Source organism: Phoca vitulina, unplaced genomic scaffold (genome assembly GCF_004348235.1).
Source record: "Phoca vitulina isolate PV1807 unplaced genomic scaffold, GSC_HSeal_1.0 scaffold3, whole genome shotgun sequence".
NCBI lineage: Eukaryota > Metazoa > Chordata > Mammalia > Carnivora > Phocidae > Phoca > Phoca vitulina.
Window position 1 is genome coordinate 60717732 of NW_022589706.1, and position 26512 is coordinate 60744243.

The 26512-nt window shown below is 41.0% G+C and overlaps 1 protein-coding gene across 5 annotated transcripts in view; it reads right to left on the reverse strand.

Moving 5' to 3' along the window:
* Window positions 1-26512, reverse strand: part of RASGEF1B (RasGEF domain family member 1B) — a 632176-nt gene that overhangs the window by 455265 nt on the left and 150399 nt on the right. The window lies entirely within an intron of this gene.

Consider the following 26512-nt stretch of genomic DNA (forward strand, 5'->3'; position numbering starts at 1 on the left):
CCTCATATTTGCTTCTGCATTTAATCTACTTCGATATATTTTGGTTGAAGTAAATGAAAACTCAGCCTCACTTAGATATGTGGTTGAAAAGGGAAAGAGCATTTGTAATAATCCTTTCAGATAATTGTGAATGTTCTTCTCTGATAATATGGCAAAACTTGACAATTAGAGTTTCTTAAATGTTGGTTGCAATGAGAATCTGAAATCATAATAAACTGCTACATAAAAATGTGTTGGTCTATCTCACACTTTGAATAGATCCTCCCCCCACACACACACACACATGATTTTGTAGCATCATGCATTGGTCATTTGGCAAATAGTGGTTCCATGAATTATGCTGGCTTCCCAAATATTGACACATTTCATTACATAATATGAAAAAAAATCACATTTGTTAATCACCAACCTCACTAGAAAAATCTTCAAATGTTGGTAAGCTATCACGTTCACAGTAACAGATAGAAGTTTTCCAAAATTCCAATTTTCACTTGAAAGCTTGAATTCTATCATGGGCAACAAACACTGTCAGTCGCTTTTCACAAAGTGACAGGCTCACTTCATTCATTTCTGTGAACACGTCTGCCAGCTACATGAGTCTGAATAACCACAGTTCATCTATCACTTGTTCTTTGAAGTTAAAATGGTATTTCATGGGGGTAAAAAAAAGAGGCTAATTTGGCTCACAATTCAATCCTATAATCCTGCTTTTCTTCAAAATAGCCACCACAAGTTTGTGTGCAGAAGTGCTTTTATGCATACCTCCCATTTGTCATCTATATTACTAAAAAAAGGGATACTCAAAGGTTGAAATTTAGCAAACCTAATCATTTTTACCAGCAAGGGCATTTTTAAGGGGAACTGGCATTTTCTTTCCTTCGGTGCAAATGCACAGTGGGGCAGGCATATAATGACTACAGGTACAGCTTGGTGCCACCGCCTTAATTCCTGCTGAGGCACCCACAGTTTCAGCCACCACTGCTCTTGCACGATCAGTGCAGATGTCGTCCAGTTAAAAAAAAAACATAAAAGGAAAGGCCATCTTAGAATTACTTATGAAGAGACTTTTGGCTTCATATTTCCTTCAAAAACCACCATTCTCAGTCATTAAAGCAGCTGAGTCAATAGTAATTAGACTCTCCTACAGTCAAGGAAATGGAGCTTCAGAGGAAGAGAGCCAAGGAAAAGCAAGTTGTCATTGTCCCTACCTTCTTCCTGCTGCCTTAGAGGAGGGAGACATAGAGACTAATCAGGAATAAGCTTCCTTCCAATGGCCAGGAGCCAGAATGGGGAGGGAACTTGATCATAAATCGGTAGTGTTCATCTTACACTTATTTATATAGTGTTTTGAAATCCATCTAGACTATTATGGGCTGAATTGCCTCCCTCCAAATTCACATGTTGAAGTCCCAACTCTCAGTGCCTTAGAATGTGACTGTATTTGGAGACAGGGCCTTTAAAGAGGTAAATCAGATAAAATGACGTTCAGTGGGTGGGCCCTAATCCTATATGACTGAGGTACTTATAAGAAGAATAGATTAAGACACAGACAACACTCATGAACAGAGCAAACCATGTAAAGACAAGGAAGATGACAAAAATCTAAAAAATGGAGGTCCAGCAAAACCAAATCCTGACTCAAAAGGGGTCATTAACATCACATTCATTGTCAACCATATACATCCTAAGGCAGAATGTCTGCATCAGTGGTTCTCAAACCTCAGAGTTCATAAAGACCATTTTGGGGACTGTTAACCATGCAATTTGCCAAACCCCAACTCCAGAAATTCCAACTCAGAAAGTCTGGGTGGCCCCCAGGACTGTGCATGTTAATGAGCACCCCAGGGAATTCAAATAGATATATGGTACACAATCTACAATTTGAGGATGACTTGCCTGCCAAGGACAGCAGTAACTTGGGATGAGAAGTAAGAAAATACAGAAATTGGCATGAATTCTCTCTCATTTTCTCTTTGAAGAATCCAAATGCATGAATCTCTTTTTCCTTTCCCTTTTAAATGCCTGGTGTTAAAATTCTTAATTTGATTGAACCAGTGGGTGGGCAAGGATAATGGAAACAGGCTGAATGTTGGTAAATTACTCAAACTAGTCCAAAAGTAAATCTGCAACAGTTCTTCAACCTCTCCAATTTAAAAACATGAGCAAACAAATTCTGTGTTTGTTTATATTTTTAGGAATTTAGAAATTGGGTTTCAATATCATATTCAATGCAATACACCTCCATGATTATAGCCTTCATACTCAACTCAGTCATGAGAGTAAACCTGAACTAAAGGATAAGACTTCCACTTACAAAGGGGATTGATTAAAAGTTGTGATGTTTAATTTTACGTGTCAATTTGACAGGGCTAGGAGATGTCCAGATAGCTGGTAAAATATTATTTCTGGGTGTATCTGTGTGGGTATTTGTAGAAGAGATTAGCATTTCATTCAGTTGACTGAGAAGAGATCCACCCTCACCAGTGGGAGGGGGAGGGGGCATCTTCCAATCCTTTGGGCACCCAAATAAAACAAAAAGGAGAAGGAAGGACAAATTATGTCTCTTTTCGTGAGCTGGGATATCCATCTTTTTGTGTCCTCAGACACTGGAGCCATGGTTCTCAGACCTTCCACCAGTGGTCCCCCAGTTCTTGGGCCTTCAAACCTGAACTCACCTCTATCACCAACTTTCCTGGTTTTCCATCTTGCAGATAGCAGATCGTGGGATTTTTTGGATTCCAAAACTGCATGAGCCAATTTCTTTAATAAGTCAATCTCTCTCTCTCTCTCTCTGTCTCTCTCTCTGTCTGTGTGTGTGTGTGTGTGTGTTTATATCCTATTGGTTCTACTTCTCTGGAGAACCCTGACTAATATAAAAGCCAATCCAATTCCAGAGAAATAACATTTTCATTTGACATTAAATGAGTTCTTGCATCTCCCCTGGTAAATGTCTTATCTAGACAGAATGGTGGTTGGGCCTAGTAAAAGATCACCTGCATTACACATATTATACTATACATGCGGTCCTCCATTTACAAACTTATAACCTTCTAAAAATTTCTTTCATTAGTTAGGTATTAAGGACTTAAAACTCATTTTCCCCATAGAAATAATTTTATAGACTACAACACAAAGGCCTATTTAATGTTGAATATAACTAAGATGCTATGCAATTTCAATAAAAAAATATACTATCACAATAGTAACAATTATACAAATAAGAAAAATAATAAAATCAATTAAGAAACCATTTTGTTTTTTCCATTAACATTATCTTGAAAAATTGTATGAATCCAAAAGCAGATTTAATTTGAAGAGGATGGGGACTAAGGTAGAAATCCCAGAATTCTGAAGAGCCTTGTTAGAAATTTTAAGATACGGTATTCACTGCTAATATATCTGATGCCCTCACCTTCCCCACCCAAGCAGATTGTTTCGCTTTTCTTGATTTAAGTGCATCCCCGGCATTTCTCTGATCTTCAGCAGCTATGAATGGGGCTCACTCAGGACTAGTAAGTGGTGAAGAGTAGCAGAAGAACAAAGTAGAGTTCGCCCAGGCCAGCCCTCGTTAGGGACTATTGCTTGTTGTTGCCTGTGCCCCAGCTTGAAAAACACAGAAATGGGGGGAGATAATCAAAAGGGGGAAAAACTTGTTTTTCTCAAACACCTGAGTAAAAATCAGAAAAGAGAGAATAGAGCAAGAAAGAAAAATAAAGAAGAAACTAAAATAAAAATAATAACACACAGCAACAAATCACGTTTTTGAGCACTTACAATGTGTCCCCACCATACTGTCCAACTTATGTTTTACAAGATACTCATAACAGGGCTAAGAAATAAGTATAATTATATTATTATCTCAATTTTATAGGTCAGAAGACTGAGGCATAGAAAGCAAAGTCATATTGCTGATATGTGGTAGAACCAACTCCTGAACTTGTCGGTCTGATTCATGGTCTTAAACACTATACCATTTATATGAGAAAATTGCCTGAGAAAGCATTAGCAGAGTTCAGAGCAATGAAAATCACAGGACACACAGAAACTGTATTGCATGAGTAATTGCTTCAAGAGGAAGAAAGGATGTCAAGGAAAAGACATGGTAGATCAGAAATTTATCCAAGTCGTACTTGAGCTCACATCAGTGGCCAAGAACCCCAGGATTGTTCTTTGGAGCCAGCAAATGGCAAGAAGGGAAGAAGAGGAGAGGAGTTTTGCGGTGAGGTGGGTTGGGGAAAGGTTATTATGCAATGGTCACTACAAATGCAAAACAGATTCACAAGTTAGGCACATTAGGCGTGCCTAACTTGGGGACCACCTGCATGGTATTTTATTATAAACTTCAAGACACTTAAATGAAAATAGCCTACCTAATAAGGCTAACCCTCCACCCCCACACACATACCCATACACTAAAAAAGAGGCAACAGCAGGAAAAAGCTTTATAAAAGAAATCCAGAATCTTCTTCTACAATCAAATTATTCCAGCCTATCTGGAATTCTGACCTTAACTCGGATAAGTCAGTGTTAATTAAAACAGTGTGTTCTAGAAAGTTACTGCAAAGTTGAAAACAGTGAGGGGTGAATGTGACTATTTATGAAAATGAGCACTCTGGCATCTAAGTTTGCAGCTGTGACTGAGGACATTGCATGCGGGACTTTAATGGAAACCAAAAGGGAATTTAAGTGACCCTTCTTAGCAAATATGACCTATTTTCCCTGCCCACATTGGGAAGGGGGCCCCAGTATATGATTCTTCTGCTACCTCTAGCAGAATTAGGAAATGTTTTAATTTGCTCTACTAACATTAAGAATTCAATTTAAGCCCCAGGATGAAACTGACAAGGGAGCACTCTTAAATATGGACTCTGGTCTGAGTTCCTGTAATTGGAGCTGCAGGGTAATTTAACGGGATCACTCTGCAAATGGGGTGCTTAGCAACCCAATAACTCATGGGAGTACTTGCCTGCTCTTTCAGCAGGCTGTACTCAGAAGTGTCACCCCATGTTCAGAGACTGGAACAAGGGACACCTCTGAGCTGATGTGACATGAGGAAAGTCTACTTCGTGTCCTCGTCTGTGCTTGCTTTCCAGAACAACACAAGAAGAAGTGGCTGAAATGGAAAGTTTCCAGAAATAAGAATGTTTGCCACTTATGACTTTTCTAGTGATAATGGTGCAGTCAAGACTGCACGGTCTTGAAAGAAGATAATCCCCTGACCTCTGGGTTGTTTTTTTACTCGATCATCTTTGGAAGAAATCACAAAGCCAGTTTAATTCAAAAGGCCTAGGACATTCTGAACGGTGACTCTTTCATAACATAGGGCTACCACCTCCTTGACTGAAGGTGAGGAAAAGTATCTGACTCTCCAACATAAATGTAAGGAGTCCTTCCTTTTTAGAGGAGTATCTGTGTAGAAGACTGGGATGAAATGCCTCTCTGGTCAATGAACTGCCACTCTGATTTTATTCTCTTTCCACACCTTGGGTCATTTGACAGCTGTGGACCCAATCCTGCCTGTGGGGGAGATGACTGAATGTTCTAATCGGGGAGCAGTGGCCGATCAGCATCAGTTGCTGTGGACATCTGCCGTTACTGTTTTGCCCTTCTTTCTGCTAATAGTGCTATAACCCCGTATCAGTCAGGCTCAGGGAGGAAACAGGGAGCACCCTGAAGAGGGTTTAACGAAGGGATGTTGTACAGAGGTGTAGACAGGATTAAGGGAAACTAGTAAGGGATGGGGACTCACCCCAGGCTAACAGCAGTAGCAAGTGATTATCACCACTGGCCCCACAGGGCCCAGGGGAGGGTTTTGCACCATCAGGGAGAGCTGCAGACATCAGAGAGGGCTGTGCTGAAGCCCACCACTGCCAGACTACAGCCCAGCCAGCAAGGAGCCAGACAACTTAGCCCTTCACCTTCCCATCACCTGCTGCCGCTGATCATTGCAAACCCAAGTGGAAACCAGAACACAAAGGAGTGAGGGTCTGTAGAGATCAGCCTCCCGGTGAATAGCAGGAAGAAGAAAGTAGAGAGTGGATCTGGAGGGACTGTGGGACATCTCCAGCACCAGCACTTCAGTCTTCCGTTAGCAGATATCACCCCCCATTCCTTTCTCTCTGTAATTAGTATTTTGCAGTGACACTACACATATATCCATTCTTCATAGTCATCAACTTTCAGTTTGTGTCACTTGGAACTCACGGTTCCCTGGTTTAATTTAGTGGGCATTAACCTGTTATTATCATTGTTTATTTTGAAGCTCACATCATCCCATGTGTGGCCAGGGGGAGCCCTTTACACTGCCCCTGAGTCCTTCTGGCAGATCCCTCTCATTCTCTAGCCCTTCCTTGCTTTCATGTACAAAATATTCCAGGCTCATCTTGTGCCTTCCCTGCCCCAGCCCCACAATCATCCATTTCCCCAGGCTTCTTTTAGTGAAGAATGGTATCTAGAAACATAGGTAGGTAGGTAGGTGGGTAGGTAGGTAGATACTGATAAAAATATATATACGTATATACATACACACACACCACTACTGCGTATACATACACATTTACATTTATATTTATTTCTCCATCTATCTATCTATAACTACCTACTTATCATAGAGAAAGACAGCAACAGTCAAATTCCAATCCAGTCTGACAGGGTTGCTTTTATTTTTCTCCCTTGCCTATCTGTAACACATATCTCTCACATTGAGAACCTGGCTCCCCTGTGAAAGCCCTCCACACCACATCTGGGCTCGGACACCTCTTCCCAAGCCCTCCACCCCACAGGAAGAGCCTCCTCACCTTTTTCAGGCTCTGACACCTCGTTCTGAGATATCTTCTTTCATGGGCACCCTCCTCACCCCACTTGCACTCCGTGTCAGGCCCTCCACTGTGGGCATTCTCCTCATCCTGCCTGGTCTCCAACAACCTGTACTGGATGAATACTCTCCTCACCTCACACAGGCTTTGACACAATACACTGAGCAGCCCTTCTCCCTGGATGCTCTGGTTACCCCCAACCTTGGACTCTGATGCCCTGCAAAGCCCACCCTCCTGCTGGAATGTCCTCCTTACCCCACATGGGATTCATCACTCCCACGTGGACACCCTTCTCACCCTCAATGGGCTCGAACACTCTGCTCTGTGCCACCACAGCTTCCCACCCCTGCCCCCAGCAAAGACCCCTAGCTTGCTAAATTCCACTTACTGGCTTTTTGGATGAAACAGTTCAGGAAGAGAGAGGAAAAGAAGGGGGGGGGAAGGAAAAGAAAGAGGAAGAAGGAGCATTAAGTTGATAGAATATAAACCAAGGAGCCTTAGTGGCTATATCACTACCATCATGGAGAACTGTCTAAGGATGACACCAATACAGGGGAAAGCAGAGTCAAGAGTTGCCCAGAGACAGATTTCCAACATCATTAGAACATCTGGGTCCAACCATGCCTTAAGTCATGTATACTACTACCTTTTCATTTGTAAAGCAATCAATTAAATTTTATGCTCAAGCTAGGTTGAGTTGGGATTTCTGTCACTGGCAATTGGAAAAGTCTTAATACATAAAGTTACTCTAGCTGTTAATCCAATTCTTACATTGTGTGCCATAATTCTAATGACTGACTGGGCATCAGAAATACACCTAATACTAAGTCCCTATCCTGTATCCCAACTCAAATAACTGGATTCTCACCTTAATAACAACATATCCACCATACTGTGCGCAGGATCACATCTTGGTATTCCTATGCTTTAAGCAGCCCCTGGCTACTTGCATGTACTCCATAAACACTTGCTGACGCTGCCATGAGGCTATACCTTGCTCTTTACAGGCCCCACTACACACTGAGGTCATGTCCTTCAATCTGAAGCTGGATATCTGGAACTCTATGACCTTAGAATGCACACAGACATCCTAAGGCAAGCCACCTGCTTGCATATTTGGAAGTGTTACGTATTCTCCCGACAATCGTGGTGAAAACTCACACTACTGTGCTCTTCTAAGTGCCGTGCGCTTTACATACAGTATCTCACTTAATCCTCACAAGAAGCCAAGAGTATAGGTACTATAATTGTCACTCCCATATTAGAAAGAAAACCAAAGCTCAAAGAGGTTACCTGATTTGCCAAAGACACCCATCTGGTCAGTGTCTGTGCCAGGATTTGAACTCAGACCAGCCTGTCTTCAAAGATGCCTTTCTCTTTTCCTTTCACATCATCTCTGATTTTTTTTTTTTAAATTTTCAATTGTGGCAAAATACACATAACATAAAATTGACCATATCACCCATTTTTAAGTGTACAGTTCAGTAATGTTAACTGCATTCACATTGTTACTCAACCAGTCTCTGGAACTTTTCATCTTGCAAATCTGAAACTCTGTCCCCATTAAACAAGTCCCCATTCCCCACTCCCCCCAGCCCCTGGCAACCATCATTCTACTCTGTCTCTGAATCTGACTGATCTAGGAACCTCATATAAGTGGAGTCATGCAGCATCCGTCCTTTTGTGACTGCCTCATCTCGTTTGCCGTAATGTCGGCGGGGTTCATCTATGCTGCGGCACATGTCAGGACTGCCTTCCTTTTTAAGGCTGAGTAATATTCTGCTGTATGCATACACCACATTTTGCTTATCCATTCATCCATTGTTGGACACCTGGGTTGCTTTCAAAAGCTGCCCTTCTCAACCACGACATTTAATCATCTCCCATACGCTTTGCTGTCTGCTTTCTGCATTTAGACCCTCTTCCAGGACTGCCCTGTCACCACCTGGGTGCTCTGGTCTGCCTACCTGCCTTGTTCTTTCTTCCCACAGAGAGCTCTTGCCTCTACCTGGCCCCTTAGCACCTGTTCAGCCCCGGGGTAGGGGAGAAGGGCTGTAGCTGTACGCTCCAGTTTCTTCCTGTCTACCCTGTCTGCCGTGGCTCACTGCTCCACGCCAGCCCTCTCGTGAACCATGTCAGCTACAAAGAACAGGATTTCTAAGGAGTGGTACTCCCTGGCATACAAATTACTTGGGAGATGAATCCTTCCTATCTCTTTTGAACATCCCTTTCAGGCATCCTGCTGACTGACGCTGGGAAGCTCCGATTACTATTAATAACTCTACAGTAGAGAAGGGAAAAAGGAGCTGTGCTCAAGATAAAACAACGATGAACTCAGTGAACGAATAAGGCCGAGACAAATGACAATAATGTATTCTGGATCCGTATGTCTCCAAAGCTAATTAACGTGTAGAAGCCTAATACTGAACATTCTCTAAAAACGCAATGCCACAAGGAAAACACTAATAAAGACCAGATATTTTCACATGATAAATTCCAAGGCAAGGGTTGTGTCTTACAGGTCTTCATTTACAGCTCCCTGAAAGCACACAGTAGGCACTTATTCATTCATTTGACACGTTTTCAAGTTTCTATTCTAAAACAGGCATAGGATTAATGCTGAGGATACAGTGGTGAATCAGACAAAGGCCAGCCTTCAGGAAGGAAGTCAGACAAGTAAACAAGCCATTACTATAGTGCAGCCGGTCTATTGATCCCGGTAATCAAGCAGTTATAAAATTAACAAAACTCCAAAAGAAGGAACTCCTTTTTCAGTTTGTAACTCTCTATTAGCTACTTTGTAGCTAGAGAAAGTGACATGGTGCAGGAGAGGCCATCATTTTATTTGCCACCACAAGACAGGATTGTGATTACTTAAAGAGCATTTAGAAATTCACCTCCTGTCCCCATCAACCCATCCCCCATCCTACATCCTTGAAAGAGCTTTATTTTTTCTCTATGGTTCCAGGCTCTCATCCTTGTCTGTACCTTCATCCCACTGAACATAAAGAATAGCACAGCCCTCAAGTGTCAGAAATAGTGCCTGATGGCCCTGGGAGGTCTTTTCAATTTCTTCTCTCCAGGGTTCAGGGAGCCAAAGCATGAACAAGAACACAGAGAACTCTCACAGCTTATCAGACCGAAGAGTCTACACATTCACTCAAACATCCATGCATCCCCACATTCTACAAGTAGTTACTGAACCTACTCTGTGCCAGATGCTGTTAGGGACACGGTACTGGACAGAATCACTACAATTACTATAGGCCTTCATGGGCTATGAAGTCACCATTAAGCCCTGCCTAAACCCCAAGCATTGTGAAGTATATCCCCTCTAGAGTATGATAAATCTTGAAATTGTTTTCTTCATGCGGGACTATGCTTTGATCTTTATGCTTTTCACTTGGTATTTATCTTATTAGATGGTTTAGACTGATTTTTCCTCCAAATTGCTAACTAGTCATTTCAACAATATTTATAGGGGAAAAAAATCTGCCCTTTGTCACTGTTTTTATGTTATCTCTGGAATCATACAGTTAAAAAAATTTTTATGTGAAAGGGCCAAGGTTTTGTGAAATACTTCCCAATGCCTTTCTTTCAGGATAATCCAGTTTCTTTTCCTGCTGTCCCTGGGGAAGGAACAGGGAAAGGCATATTTAAGGCTTTTCCACCCCTAGCTCCAGCAAAGACTGACAGCAGGATGATACTACTTATAGGCATTTTTTACATATGCATCATATGAAATATACACACATACATAAAACCACAAAAGAATAATGTATTTCTCAATCTGTGGATGAGTACTAAAATATTTTAACTATTATAGCTCTTTTTGCTTTAAAATCTGATAGAAATAGACTCTCAAATATACTTTTACAGAATCTCCTTTGTAAATTCTATTTATTCTTTCAGATAAACTCTTTTCTCTATCCCAATCAGATTTTAATTGCTCTTGTATTAAGTCTATAAATCACTGCAATTTGAGGACATCTTTACATGATCTAGTCTTCCCACCTGGGAGATATTTACTTTTAATGAACTCAGGCAATAAGGCTTCCAAAAGTCACTCTTCAATTCCAGAATCCCTGAGCACAGCCAGCCTGACCTGCCTCCACACATAGCATCATCACAAACACACTGAGCGGGTTCCAGTAGCAAAATCACAGAGTCTAAATGAATAAAGAAAATGTCATATATATAGATATATAGTAATATTATTCAGCGATAAAAAAGAAGGAAACCCTGCCATTTGTAACAACATGGATGGACCTTGAGGGTATTACACTAAGTGAAATAAGTCAAACACAGAAAGATAAATACTGTATGATCTCACTATTATATGTGGAATCTAAACAAAAGGAAACAAAAAATAAATAAATAAAACCCAGAGCTCACAAATACAGAGAACAGATTAATGGTTGCCAGAGTCGATGGGGAGAATGGGTGAAGGTGGTTAAAAAGTACAAACTTCCAACTATAAAATAACTCATGGGATGTAATGTACAACATAATGACTATAGTTAATAATAATGTACTGCATATTTGAAAGATGCTAAGAGAGTAGATCTTGAAAAGTTTTCATTACAAGAAAAAAAACTGTAACGATGTATGGTGATATATGTTGTTTTTTGTGTGTGTGTTTTTTTTATTATGTTACGTTAATCACCATACATTACATCATTAGTTTTTGATGTAGTGTTCCATGATTCATTGTTTCCGTGTAACACCCAGTGTTCCATTCAGTACGTGCCCTCTTTAATACCCATCACCAGGCTAACCAATCCCCCCACCCCTCTAGAACCCTCAGTTTGTTTCTCAGAGTCCATAGTCTCTCATGGTTAGTCTCCCCCTCCGATTTCCCCCCCCTTCATTTTTCCCTACCTGCTATCTTCTTTTTTTTTTTTTTTTTTAACATATAATGTATTATTTGTTTCAGAGGTACAGGTCTGTGATTCAACAGTCTTATACAATTCACAGCGCTCACCATAGCACATACCCTCCCCAATGTCTATCACCCAGCCACCCCATCCCTCCCACCACTCCAGCAACACTCAGTTTGTTTCCTGAGATTAAGAATTCCTCATATCAGTAAGGTCATATGATACAAGTCTTTCTCTGATTGACTTATTTCGCTCAGCATAATACCCTCCAGTTCCATCCACGTCGTTGCAAATGGCAAGATTTCATTCCTTTTGATGGCTGCATAATACTCCATTGTATATATATACCACCTCTTCTTTATCCATTCATCTGTCAATGGACATCTTGGCTCTTTCCATAGTTTGGCTATTGTGGACATTGCTGCTATAAACATCGGGGTGCACATACTCCTTCGGATCCCTACATTTGTATCTTTGAGGTAAATACCGAGTAATGTAATTGCTGGGTCGTATGGTAGCTCTATTTTCAACTTTTTGAGGAACCTCCATACTGTTTTCCAGAGTGGCTGCACAAGCTTGCATTCCCACCAACAGTGTAGGAGAGTTCCCCTTTCTCCGCATCCCCGCCAACATCCATCGTTTCCTGACTTGTTAATTTTAGCCATTCTGACTGGTGTGAGGTGGTATCTCAATGAGGTTTTGATTTGGATTTCCCTGATGTCGAGGGATGTTGAGCACTTTTTCATGTGTCTGTTGGCCATTTGGAGGTCTTCTTTGGAAAAATGTCTGTTCATGTCATCTGCCCATTTCTTGATTGGATCATTTGTTCTTTGGGTGTTGAGTTTGATAAGTTCTTTATAGATTTTGGATACTAGCCCTTTATCTGATATGTCATTTGCAAACATCTTCTCCCATTCTGTCGGTTGTCTCTTGGTTTTGTTGACTGTTTCTTTTGTTGTGCAAAAGCTTTTTATCTTGATGAAGTCCCAATAGTTCATTTTGGCCCTTGCTTCCCTTGCCTTTGGTGATGTTTCTAGGAAGAAGTTGCTGCGGCTGAGGTCAAAGAGGTTGCTGCCTGTGTTCTCCTCTAGGATTTTGATGGACTCCTGTCTCACATTTACATCTTTCAACCAGTTTGAGTCTATTTTTGTGTGTGGTGTAAGGAAATGGTCCAGTTTCATTCTTCTGCATGTGGCTGTCCCATTTTCCCAACACCATTTGTTGAAGAGACTGACTTTTTTCCATTGGATATTCTTTCCTGCTTTGTCGAAGATTAGTTGACCATAGAGTTGAGGGTCCATTTCTGGGCTCTCTATTCTGTTCCACTGATCTATGTGTCTGTTTTTGTGCCAGTCCCATACTGTCTTGATGATGACAGCTTTGTAATAGAGCTTAAAGTCCGGAATTGTGATGCCACGGGCTTTGCTTTTCTTTTTCAACATCCCTCTGGCTATTCGGGGTCTTTTCTGGTTCCATACAAATTTTAGGATTATTTGTTCCATTTCTTTGAAAAAAGTGGATGGTATTTTGATAGGGATTGCACTGAATGTGTAGATTGCTCTAGGTAGCATTGACATCTTCACAATATTTGTTCTTCCAATCCATGAGCATGGAACGTTTTTCCATTTCTTTGTGTCTTCCTCAATTTCTTTCATGAGTATTTTATAGTTTTCTGAGTACAGATTCTTTGCCTCTTTGGTTAGATTTATTATATATATTATAGATTTATTTTCTCTATAAAATCTATAAAGTATAAAGTATAGATTTATTCCTAGGTATCTTATGGTTTGGGTGCAATTGTAAATGGCATCAACTGCTTAATTTCTCTTTCTTCTGTCCTGTTGTTGGTGTATAGGTATGCCACTGATTTCTGTGCATTGATTTTATATCCTGCCACTTTAATGAATTCCTGTATGAGTTCTAGCAGTTTTTGGGTGGAGTCTTTTGGGTTTTCCACATAAAGTATCATCTCTTATTATAGTCTTTGGTTTAAAATCTAATTTGTCTGATATAAGGATTGCCACCCCAGTTTTCTTTTGGTGTCCATTAGCATGGTAAATGGTTTTCCACACCCTCACTTTCAATCTGGGGTGTCTTTGGGTCTAAAATGAGTCTCTTGCAGACAGCATATCGATGGGTCTTGTTTTTTTAATCCGATCTGATACCCTGTGTGTCATTTAAAATCTTTATTTCCTTGCTGATCTTTTGCTTAGATGATCTGTCCATTTCATGAGGGGGGTGTTGAAGTCCCCCACTATTATTGTATTGTTGTCGATGTGTTTCTTTGATTTTGTTATTAATTGGCTTATATAATTGGCTGCTCCCAATTTAGTGGCATAGATATTTACAATTGTTAGATCTTCTTGTTGGATAGACCCTTTAAGTATGATATAGTGCCCTTCCTCATCTCTTATTATAGTCTTTGGTTTAAAATCTAATTTGTCTGATACAAGGATTGCCACCCCAGCTTTCTTTTGGTGTCCATTAGCATGGTAAATGGTTTTCCACCCCCTCACTTTCAATCTGGGGGTGTCTTTGGGTCTAAAATGAGTCTCTTGCAGACAGCATATCGATGGGTCTTGTTTTTTTAATCCAATCTGATACCCTGTGGCTTTTGATTGGGGCATTTAGCCCATTTACATTCAGGGTAACTATTGAAAGATAGGAATTTAGTGCCACTGTATTGCCTGTAAGGTGATTGTTACTGTATATTGTCTGTGTTCCTTTCTGGTCTATGTTACTTTTAGGCTCTCTCTTTGCTTAGAGGACCCCTTTCAATATTTCTTGTGGGGCTGGTTTCGTGTTTGCTAATTCCTTTAGTTTTTGTTTGTCCTGGAAGCTTTTTATCTCTCCTATTTTCAATGACAGCCTAGCTGGATATAGTATTTTTGGCTGCATATTTTTCTCATTTAGGGCTCTGAATATATCATGCCAGTCCTTTCTGGCCTGCCAGGTCTCTGTGGATAGGTCTGTTGCCAATCTGATGTTTCTACCATTGTAGGTTACAGATCTCTTGTCCCGAGCTGCTTTCAGGATTTTCTCTTTGTCTCTGAGACTCATAAGTTTTACTATTAGATGTCGGGGTGTTGACCTATTTTTATTGATTTTGACAGGGATTCTCTGTGCCTCCTGGATTTTGATGCCTGTTTCCTTCCCCAAATTAGGGAAGTTCTCGCTATAATTTGCTCCAATACACCTTCTGCCCCTCTCTCTCTTTCTTCTTCTTCTGGGATCCCAATTATTCTAATATTGTTTCATCTTATGGTATCACTTATCTCTCGAATTCTGCCTTCATGATCCAGTAGTTGTTTATCTCTTTTTCTCAGCTTCTATATTTTCCATCATGTGGTCTTCTATATCACTAATTTTCTCTTCTGCCTCATTTATCCTAGCACTTAGAGCCTCCATTTTTAATTGCACCTCATTAATAGCCTTTTTGAGTTCAACTTGGTTAGATTTTAGTTCTTTTATTTCTCCAGTAAGGGTTTCTCTAATATCTTCCATGCTTTTTCCAAGCCCAGCTAATATCTTTAAAATCGTCATTCTGAACTCTAGTTCCAACATTGTACTAATGTCTGTATTGATTAGGTCCCTGGCAGTCAGTACTGCCTCTTGATCTTTTTTTTTGAGGTGATTTTTTCCATCTTGTCATTTTGTCCAGAGAAGAATAGATGAATGAGAGAACAAAATGCTAACAGGGTAACAACTACCCCAGAAAAACATACACTAAACAAATCAGAAGAGACCTTCCAGAAAGTGGTCGCTTTTCTGTCCAGAGAGTTGCTGCTATTCTTTTCTTCGATCTCTTGTTGAGTTCGTAGGTGTTCAGAATGGTTTGATCCCTATCTAGCTGAATTCCTGGGACCAGATGAAATTTAGGTCTCCTACTCCTCCACCATCTTGCTCCTCCCCTCTCGATGTATGGTGATATATGTTAACTGGACTTATGGTAGTGATTATTTCAAAATATATACAAATATCAAATCATTATACTGTACACCTGAAACAAATATAATGTTGTTTGTCAATTATATCTCAATAAAAAATAAAAATAAACACAGCTCCTAGACAGTGGTGGGTACTCAGTGAAAAACTTAATATTAACTGATACTAGACCATCCTCTGCTGGAATCTATGTAGCAAAAGAAACATTTAAGCAAAATACTTAAAATATAAAATAAAAGCTACATTGAAAAAAATTACAGAGTTTCACTAGAAAATATTTCCCCTAGTCCTCTCAATCCTTGGCTAACATTTATTAAGGTACTTCCTAGAGTTAGGAGCTGAAGATACAGTTCCTACCCTCATGAGTCCTACACTTTAGTTGGGTGGGTGCACAATATGCCTAGAATGAAAAAGCCATAGAAAGTAGTATATATTATTACATATCAACTACACAGTACCTATGGGAAGTGCTAACAGTACAGAGGGCTGAGACCATTGGTCAGAAGAAGACACGAGTGTGAGTAAGACTTGGGGAGCCTGAAGAGTGGCATCCTATTTAGACAGGTAAAGAGCTCAGTACAATATCAACATACAGGTAGTCAGTAACTTCTAAAGAAACAAGGAGGATGGGCTTGCCAAGCAAGGACAATGTCACTGACCAGGACACAATGGGAGCAATAAATGCAGACAGTATCCCCAGGGAATAGCAAGTCAACCAAATTCTCCATAAAGTTAATAGAGAACAGATGAAAGCAGTGGACAGAGTAGGGGGCAATTTCAAACTGGTAAGGGCTCAAGGATAATCGTACCTAAATTTCCTACTAGGGGCTCACAACTATCTGAACTTTTTGTTGTGGTTGTTCAATCCCATAAGCATTTACTGAGCACCTATACATTCCAAGCACTGAGCACTCAGGATGTAAAAATGGTAAGATATTTTCTCTGAACTCAAGGATCCCCTAGTGGAATGGTCATACATACAAATAAATGACCACCAATGTGGCACATGTTCTAACAGAAATGCAACCTCCTCAAATGGGAGCACAAAAGGAGAAGGTGTAGGGAGGCTTCTGTGAGGTGGTGGTGCCCAGGCTGAGTCTAGAAGATAAATGAGCATTGTTAAGCACTGGGAGAAGGTTAGGAATCCCAAGAAGAGAGCGAAAAAGTGTAAGAACATGAGTCTGCGACTGCATGTGGATGCTATATCTGAAAGGTAGAGCTTGAGAGGCAAGAGGTGGCTACACTGGACCAGAGAAATAGGGAGGGTTCTGGCTATTATTCAAAGAAGTCTGGACTTTGCCCCATAGGCAGTGGGGAGCCATTGAAGACTTTTACATGGTAGGAATGGCGTTTTTGGAAAGAAAACTCTGGCAGGGTTAAATATATCTAGAGCGGAGTTAGGAGAGTTGGTAGGATTTTACTCGTGCTGCTTTTTTATTGCTAGCATTAGTAGTAATGTACGTTCTGCCCTATAGCAAGTACCCTAACCTCAGTTCTTTTCCTAGCTCTGGCATGAAACAGTTAGGCACCTTGGACAAGTCATATCTCCTCTTTGACCCTCAGTTTCCTTGTTGCAAAATGGAGAAGCTATACAACATGATCTTTAAGCTCCAGATGGCAATATTCTTCAGGCCCTCTCACTTATCCTCAAAGAAAGGTTGAGTATGTAAAAGTGAGAGAGGGATTCAGTCAAGAGTCTTGACCTTGATTTCCACGGAAGGTAAACTAATTTAAATGAGCATGCTATCAAATTTATCACAAATTTTCTTTTAAGTTTTATCCAAGTCATAGGGAGGCTTAAAATTCTCAGAAAATCCTGCTTATGTACTGCATGTGTTTGCATGGACTTTAAATTAAACTGCATTTATGAAAACCCTGTGAGCTCTTTGGATTAAATACTATATTTCAGTCCTAAGAATTATGCCAGTGCACAGAGTGCACCCAGAGGACCATTCACTCTCCAATCGCTTATGCAACTTCCCAGTCCTGGCTCAGCCCAGTTTTATTAAAATCTGTATTAGTGCAACTCAGTTATGATTAAATATTCTTCCCACTTTTTCAAGGAGAAAAGAATGCAGCTAACTCTTGAAAGCCTGTGTCAACTGGGGACATGGATCACAGGGATAAATTAAATCCATAAATAATCCAGAACCTTCATTTAAGCCAAGAGTTTCAATCTCCTTCAATAAACCTTTTCCAAGAGCTGCTAACAAAGTATTCAAACTGACTTAAATGAGACTACTTTGTGCAGTGTCAGCTCTAGGTGAAACTGGAAGGTGATTTCCTGCTACTCTGTATCCCAGAACCCCCCACAGCCACCTAAGTCTATATCCCACTCATAATGCCAAATTGTCTTCAATGGCTCCCCACTGCCACCTAACTCTATACCCCACTCATAATGCCAAATTGTCTTCAATGGCTCCCCACTGCCTGTGGGGCAAAGTCCAGACTTCTTTGAATAATAGCCAGAACCCTCCTTATTTGTCTGGTCCAATGTAGGTACCTCTTGCCCATCAAGCTCTACCTTTCAGACATAGCATCCACGTGCAGCCACAGACCCATAGCCTCACACTTTTTCACTCTCTCTTCCTGGGATCCTAATCCATAAATTCCAAATTGCAGTCTTCATCTTACCTTACCATTCTGCAGCTCCTGACACTGCTAACCACTTCTGTTCTCCTGAATCTCTTCCCTTGTCCTCTATCTCTACTCTGCCCTTACTCTCCTCTCACTTTGTCAGTCATACCATCTGGGGATATCTTATATGTCTCAGCGACTTCCCGGTTCCTATTTCTGTGAAATCTAGTTCCTGTCCCTGGTTACCCTTTATCTGATCTCCCTTTTCTTGGCTTTTCCTGAATGGACCTCTGTCCCTTACAACAGCTGAAATAAAATTAAAAAGGCTGCAGGAAATGAAGTATAAAGATGCTGAAGACAAACTCTCAGTTTCATAATTTGCCTACAGCTAAATCTATATGTAAGAAAATAAGAGCAAAGTATTCCTTCTCCTTTTCCTGAATCCCACTTCATAGGCCCTTCTATGAATCTATAGAACCCATAACTCAAGCTGCTAATCCTAGAGCCATGGATGAATTACATCCTTGAAATAAGTAAGTTTTTATGGGGTGCCTAGAAAATCAACTATTATTTCTAACATTTCTGTGAGACAGTGATTCCTAAGATGATTCACTCAACAACTATTTTCTGTTACCTACTGTGTACAAGACACTGAGCAAGGAACTCGTTTAAGAGTAACTGTCTCTGTTCTCATGGAGTTTATATACAGGATGAGAAGAGAGAAATACATAAGCAAACAGACAAATAAATATTTAAAAATTACAAATTTGTATTATGTGTTATAAATGAAACAAGCAAGAAACTGAGACAGAGAATAACAAGAGAAACCTTTGAGACAAGGCTCTTATGAAGAGGTGACATTTGAGCCAAGACCTACAGGATGGAAAGCAGAGAGCCATGTGAATACTAGGCATGCAGAGATGCAGCAGAGCCCTAAGTCAAAGAATACACAGTGTGTTCAACAAACTGATCAGTGTTGGCTAAAGAATAAAAACTGAAGAAAAAACTGAGTGGTTGAAGAGGGAGGCAGAAGTCATATCATGCAAACTTTGTAGCCCATTATAAGGATTCTGGACTTTGCCCCAAGTACAATGGGAAGCTATTGATGAATTATAACCCGCGGGCAGAAATGATCTGATAAGTATTTTTTTAAATCATTCCTATCTCTGGGTGGATAATGGATGACAGGAGACACAAGTCAAAGACAAGAGGCCAGTTAGTATACTAATGCAGTAGTTCAGGTGAACAAAACTAAGAAAATGGCAATGTCCATGGATAAAGCAGACGGATTCAAGACATTTTGAAATCAGTAAGACTTGCTTATGTGTATGTGTCAACAGGACTTGCTTGTAGAATGTGTGTGAGGTGTATCAGGAACAATTCATAGAGTTCCAGCATGAACAGTTGGGTGAATAGGGGCACCGCTTGTGGAAATGGGGGGATAGGTTCAGAGAAGAAAATGTAGAGTTCCATTTAGGGTATGTTTATGAGGCATCTCAGGGGGGAGTCAAATAGGCAGATTGTCTTTTGAATACAATGTTTGGTAAATCAATGACTACCTACTTTAATGGTGAGTTATTTCACCTAATTTTTAAACAGTGAAAAATATTTCCACCTTTATCTTTTTGTTTTTAATGTCTTCCTTTGTGACACTAAGCAAAGGAGGTTCAAAAATGTGGGGGTCAATTCCATTTCTCATTCTATGGTCATATATTATAATGATCTAAATAGGGGTGATCGTAGTAAAAAGAAATGAGGTCATGGATAGCCTCTGTATTACTTATAAATGAATAAAATATAAGAAATACAAAGTTACAAATACAACACTGAACTTCTCTATAGAGAACCCTATGCAGAAATTTCCCACATACGGATTATATATAAGTGGGGCACCATTATTTTTCTACCATACAGGTTGTCAATACTGAATGCTGACTTGAAATTATAAAAGGATATAACAGATCTGTGACTTTCTTAGGGGCAGCCTTCCTATCCAAGGAAGGGATCCTTGTAGTACTGTCACTGAAAGCTGACTTCCCATTCCACAACAGTTTGTGGAATCAGCCACATAAAAACACCAAGATGAAGAGGGGTGGTCAGCAACAGCATTACCAGCAAAACCAGCCCAAGTATGCTTAAGAAGATATGTCTGTGAATAGAATTTTTGTAAATCAAATCTGGTTTCCCTATTGTCTCACATTTTGCCTTAAGAGATGTGTACCTTCATTTCTGACTGATCTCCAACTAGAATGGCTCCTAACTCTTCACATTTATGTTCCTTTCTCCCTAGTCATTTTGAATTAATTAATGCCATACAAATGTGTACTTTAATGCCCAGAGATTAACTCTATGTAAAAAAATTATACTGTGAATCTTTTCTTTAAATTACAGGATTCTTTGGAATGCAGATATTGATCTTCTAATTATCCTGTTTAATTAGTTGGAGAATATAAGATGAGTACCAAATAATAAAACCTATGTTTCCTTAAAACGACAGATGACATAAAATGCTATGGCCAGTAGTGCTCCCACTACTTCAGTTTCCCCTTCTAACTCTCAAGATGATAGAAATACACAGGAAGTGTAGACTCTAAAAGTATCTGGTAAAAACAACCTTATGTTCTTCACAAGAGGGTCTTTTCCTAAGAGTCATTCCCATATAGTTCAGAAAAAGAGCTCACAGACCCCTGAGATAGAATAAATTCCTGATGGTGTGAAATATATCCCCTGCTCTGCTACTTACCCTTATAAAACTTCAATTTGGGTTCCTCCAACCGTATAAACCTCAGTATCAGGAGACCTCTACTTCCACCTCCCTGCAGTTTCTTAGGACTGATATATGTCCATCACTGCCTACAAATTCTGCTTGTGGATCTATTCCAAAGGCCTAAAAGATGATTCTACTTTTCCTGGATTAAAAATACTTTGACTTGGCTCTGGGGTCACAACTGTCCTTCATTCCTCTCCATTTAGACATCAGCTCTTTAAAGGACTCCCAGAGAGGAGCGCCTGGGTGGCTCAGTCGTTAAGCGTCTGCTTTCAGCTCAGGTCATGATCCCAGAGTTCTGGGATCGAGCCCCGCATCGGGCTTCCTGCTCCGTGGGAAGCCTGCTTCTCCCTCTCCCACTCCCTCTGCTTGTGTTCCCTCTTTCACTGTGTCTCTCTCTGTCAAATAAATAAATAAATAATCTTTTAAAAAAATAAATAAATAAAATAAAGGACTCCCAGAGGAATTTTAGCCACTGAATGGAAATTCCCAATTATATATTTAAAACCTCCCTTTTCCCATAAGGTCTGCCTATGACACCATGGCAGACATGCTAGGAGTTTAGGGATCCTGTTGACCATGCCAAATTATTGACATTCACTTTCAAGTCTCATAGAGGCTACTCTCACAATTACTCCCACAATTACTTAGGTGCTCAAATTGGAATTCTATTAAAATATCTTGCTGAGTCAGAGAGACCTGTCTTCAAGCATGAGCACCACCATACTTCTGTTTGCACGTCCTTGACCATGCCACCTAAGCTTTCCAAGCCCAGCTTTTAAGCTCTCAGCCTTGATTTCTTCATCTGGAAAAGGAGAGTACTATTAATAGCTACTTCCTAGGGTTGTTATAAGGGTTAAATGAGAAAATGCCATAATCATTTAGCACATTTCCTGGCATAGAGCAAGCAGACAAGAAATGGTAGTTGTCAAGGTGGTGGTAGTAGTGGTGGTGGTGGTGACTGTTAGCTAGGATGTAATCTTCATACGCCCTCATGATATTTCTTCAGCCAACTCTTAAATACACAAGGTTCTCCAGCTATAACTCAGCCAAGATACTTTCATCTAAGATCACATCAAAATATAGCAAGATACTCTGATGTGGCTCAAAAGATTGCTTTATATGGGCTATGTCCTAAATGATAGAGATGCTGTCCGAAGGCCTCAGTTTCCTTTCTATGATTCAGTGCTGCATTATGAAAACACCTTATACCTTCCTATGCCCTTCATTTGATCTCTCTTTTCCCTCCTGTGGGAGTGCTGACAACACTGACTCCATCTTTGGTCCTCCAACTTGTTCATGTCCATGCAATGTCCTCCCTCAGGGCTATGTGTCCCGGGACCCTTGGAGGTTAGTCGATGCCCTAACCAGAATGCAGGAAGGCTTGTTCTGAGCTTCCCTCTAACACATAGATGGTGCCACTTCAGATAACTACCCTTGACCTCACCATAATGCCCCTTGCTGTATAAAAGCTGTGGATGAAGGTCCAGACTTTGCAGAGAATAGCTGAATAGCCCCTGGATCATCGTCTATTGGATCCCTCCTATCAGTAAGTTACCCTGAATAAAACTCTGTGTAAATGGCATGGAGTGGCTTGCTTTGATTTTTAGTCTCAAAGTGCCTTCTCAGTCTGGAGGATACTTTACTATCCCTCTTCCACCTTCTAACAACTGGTGAGCCAGCCAGGAGACCGAAATGAAACAAGCATGCGTAAAAGGGCCATGTTAGGCGAAAGCCCACCATCCTTGGGGGAAATCTCATTGTCCATGGGGTGAAGCCCATTGTCTGTAGAAGAAATCCTCAGCTGGCTGGCTACCTCTGTGAGGGGAGACTCAGCCAGGTTTCTTTCTTTTTTTTTTTTTTTTTTTTTTAAGATTTTATTCTTCATTTGAGAGAAAGAAAGAGGGAGAGAGAGCATGAGCAAGGGGGAGGGGTAGTGGGAGAGGGACAAGCAGACTCCCCGCTGAGCAGAAAGCCTGATGCAGGGCTCAGGGCTTGATCCCGGGACCCAAGGATCATGACCTGAGCCAAAGGCAGATACTTAACCGACTGAGCCACCCAGGCGCCCCGATGGCCAGGTTTCTTGAGCATTTCAGACCGGTGCGTGAGTATGAGGATGCCCCCCAAATGCCTAAGAAATTGTTAGATATCCTATCCAAAACTGTAGGGAAGCAAAAGGGCTGAAAAGATACAGCAACTTGGGTGTTATAATTGTAGGATGCCAAGGGATTAAAGACCCTTTCTTACAGTCAGCCCCCAGGGCATGGTACAGGACTTAAGTATCTGTTCTTGCACCTATGATTAATCAACCCATTGCTACAGCAGCTGCTATAATGGCTGACTTAAGAGAAACCAAAAGAATCCGTCAAAAGGGAAATCAATTATAGTTATTTGTGTAAGTTCAGTAAGAATCTCTTCTCCTTGTAACATGACATCATTAAAAACACTGGTTATGGGCGCCTGGGTGGCTCAGTTGGTTGGGCGACTGCCTTCGGCTCAGGTCATGATCCTGGAGTCCCGGGATCGAGTCCCGCATCGGGCTCCCTGCTCAGCGGGGAGTCTGCTTCTCCCTCTGACCCTCCTCCCTCTCGTGCTCTCTCTCATTCTCTCTCTCGCAAATAAAAAAAATAAAAATAAAAATAAATAAATAAAAACACTGGTTATATTACCAAGGCTTTGACTGAAATGTCATACTGAAGAGAAATGTACATAGACTCAAATATGACCAGACAGCTTTAAGGAGCTAAGATTTACTTTATGAGGCCAGCGAAGCCCCTTGGAAAAAAACTGGCCTGGCGTCTTGCTCACAGGGTTGCCAGGAGCCTTACCAGGTGAGTAAAGAAGATCACCTCCTGGCAGGCTCAGGAAGCTCAGGATACTTTGGGGACCTTGAGAAGAGAGGAAATAACCCAAATATGCAGGTATTGCAGATGAGTCTAATGGCAAGTGTTCGGCTTGGCTCTTAACCTTGAAAGGCTGTTAAAGGCTCAATCTGAAATTCATTACGAAAAGTTCCAGCAAAGCAGATTTAAAAGAACCTACATGGCCAGTCACTATTCTTCCTGCATTTAGGTAAATAATTAGGCCAAGTTTGTTAAAACTGGACTTGTTTTACAAACAACGTAGTCTTAATTTGGTTCCTTTTGACAGAAATGAGGGTGGCTTCAGAGAGGAAAAAAAAAATGTTTCAGTGACACACCTTTATGCGTGTTAGATTCTAGTTCTGATTAATTGTCCTTGAATGTTTATTGTTTACGTATAAAACCAGGCTGGATCCTGAATTCTTCTGGTTTCCTTGCATATTTGGCTAACTTTCTGCCTGATGGTTTTCACACTATAAGCCTGACTGAATGCTCTCCTGCAGGACCAGCTCCTGAAATGAGACCACTGTTAAACTGAACTGATCTAATTTACCTCATTGTGAAATGTGGAAAAGCTGCTGTCTATGACTATACATGGGAGTTCTAAAACAATGGCTCTGGGGGCGCCTGCGGGGCTCAGTTGGTTAAGTGCCTGACTCTTAATTTCGACTCAGGTCATGATCTCAGGGTTGTCAGATCGAGCCCCATGTCAGGCTCTGCATTCAGTGGGGTGTTTGCTTGAGATTTTCTCTCTCTCCCTCTGCCCCGCCCCCTCGCCGTGCACACACTCTCTCAAATAAATAAATCTTTAAAAATAAAAAAATAAAATAAAATAAAGCCTCTAAAGGATGGGGGCTCAACTTGGTACTAGAGAATATGTGCAATTAGATGCAAGGCAGTTTCATTCCTCAAATCCTGATCTATGCCCCTTTTCAGCTAGAAGTAGCTAGAGCAGTCGCTGCCCCTATCCTTCAGGAATGAGGAATGGTGACAGTCCAGGGTTGGCACTGGCTCATGGGAACCAAACCACTACCATGTTGTTGCTAAATGAAGATTTGCCATATTTATTGCCCATAAAATATTTATCTTATCACTCCTAGCCTCACATTGCTGATGTTCCTTCCTGCTGCATCAGGAAACATCTTCCTGTCACAGCCCACCACTTATACTGAAGTTCACAGTTGCTCTGATGGCCAGGTCTGCAGAAAGGACCTCTTTACCAGCTCACTGAGGAACCATAGTTCTAAGTCTTTTGTCTTGTAGGTATGTTAATCTCATGTTGCTGTTTATATTGTTGCTGTGGCATAAGGATGCAAGTCCCCTCCTGATATCTGGCTCTAGGGTCATTGCAGAAGAATGGTGTATAAAGACTGTATGAGTCATAAAGATGTCAGGGGTGGAACATAGGAGTGCTGACAACACTGACTCCATCTTGTTTATGTCCGTGCAATAACCTCCCTCAGGGCCTTGGAGGTTAATGTATGCACTAACTGGAACACAGAAAGGCTTGTTCTGGGCTTCCCTCTGGCACACAGACGGTGCCACTTAAGGTAACTACCCTTTGACTTTACCACAATGCCCCTCACTCTGTAAAAGCTGTGGATTAAGGTCTGAACTGTGCAGAGAATAGATGCATAGCACCTGGATCATCGCCAGCCAATCCCCCCATCAGTACCTTGAACAAAACTCTGTGTAAACAGTATAGAGTGGCCTGCTTCATCTTTTGGTTTCAAAGTGCCTTCTCAGTCTGGAGGGTACTTTACTGCCCCTTCTAACACCTCCCCAACTGCCAATTCCATTTCCCAAATAATTATCAACATGTATATGAAAATCCAGGGGTGCCTGGGTGGCTCAGTCAGTTAGGCATCTGCCTTTGGCTCAGGTCATGATCCCAGGGTCCTGGGATCGTGCCCCGCATCGAGCTCCCTGCTCGTCGGGGAGCCTGCTTCTCCCTCTGCCCCTCATCCCACTTGTGCTCGCTCGCTCTCTCTCTCTCCCAAATAAATAAATAAAATCTTAAAAAAAAAAAAGTAAGAAGCATCCTAGATGCCATGGTTCAGAGACTTGCAGGAAAGTTAGACAATAGTACCAAGAATTTGGAACAAATTGAACAGAGTGGTCAGTGGTTTAGAATAGAGCTGCCTGAGATATATTATTGGCCTCTGGAGGGGACTTGTGCTATTCTAGAGGAAGAATTTTGTATTTACATCCCCCACAGACCACTCTTAAGTCTTTAATAGCACTAAAAAATCCAGGAAGCAAAGAAAATAGTTAATGTGGCGAATAACCGCACCCAGTTCTGCGGGCTCTTCATATTTGGTATGGGATCTAATCTCTTGGTTTAATCTGGGCATCGTGGACTTCTGGCTGAGAAGCAGACTGCAAACTCTGATCATAATCCTTCTCTTAGTATTTGTGCCAAGGTATTCAGATATGTGATCTCCAGAGTCTTAAGTGCTGCTGTGCATTCTGTCCCATCAAATGTTCTAACAAATAATCACTGAGCAAAAGAGTAGGAAAACTTGATATTTACAAAGGTAATACCCCCAGATACTTGATATACAATTGTGACACCTCAAACACTGGGGAAGATCTGGACTGATCACACCCTCAGACATAAGTGATCTCTCCTTCAGTTCAGGCTGAAGCTATCTATGGAATCAGGTA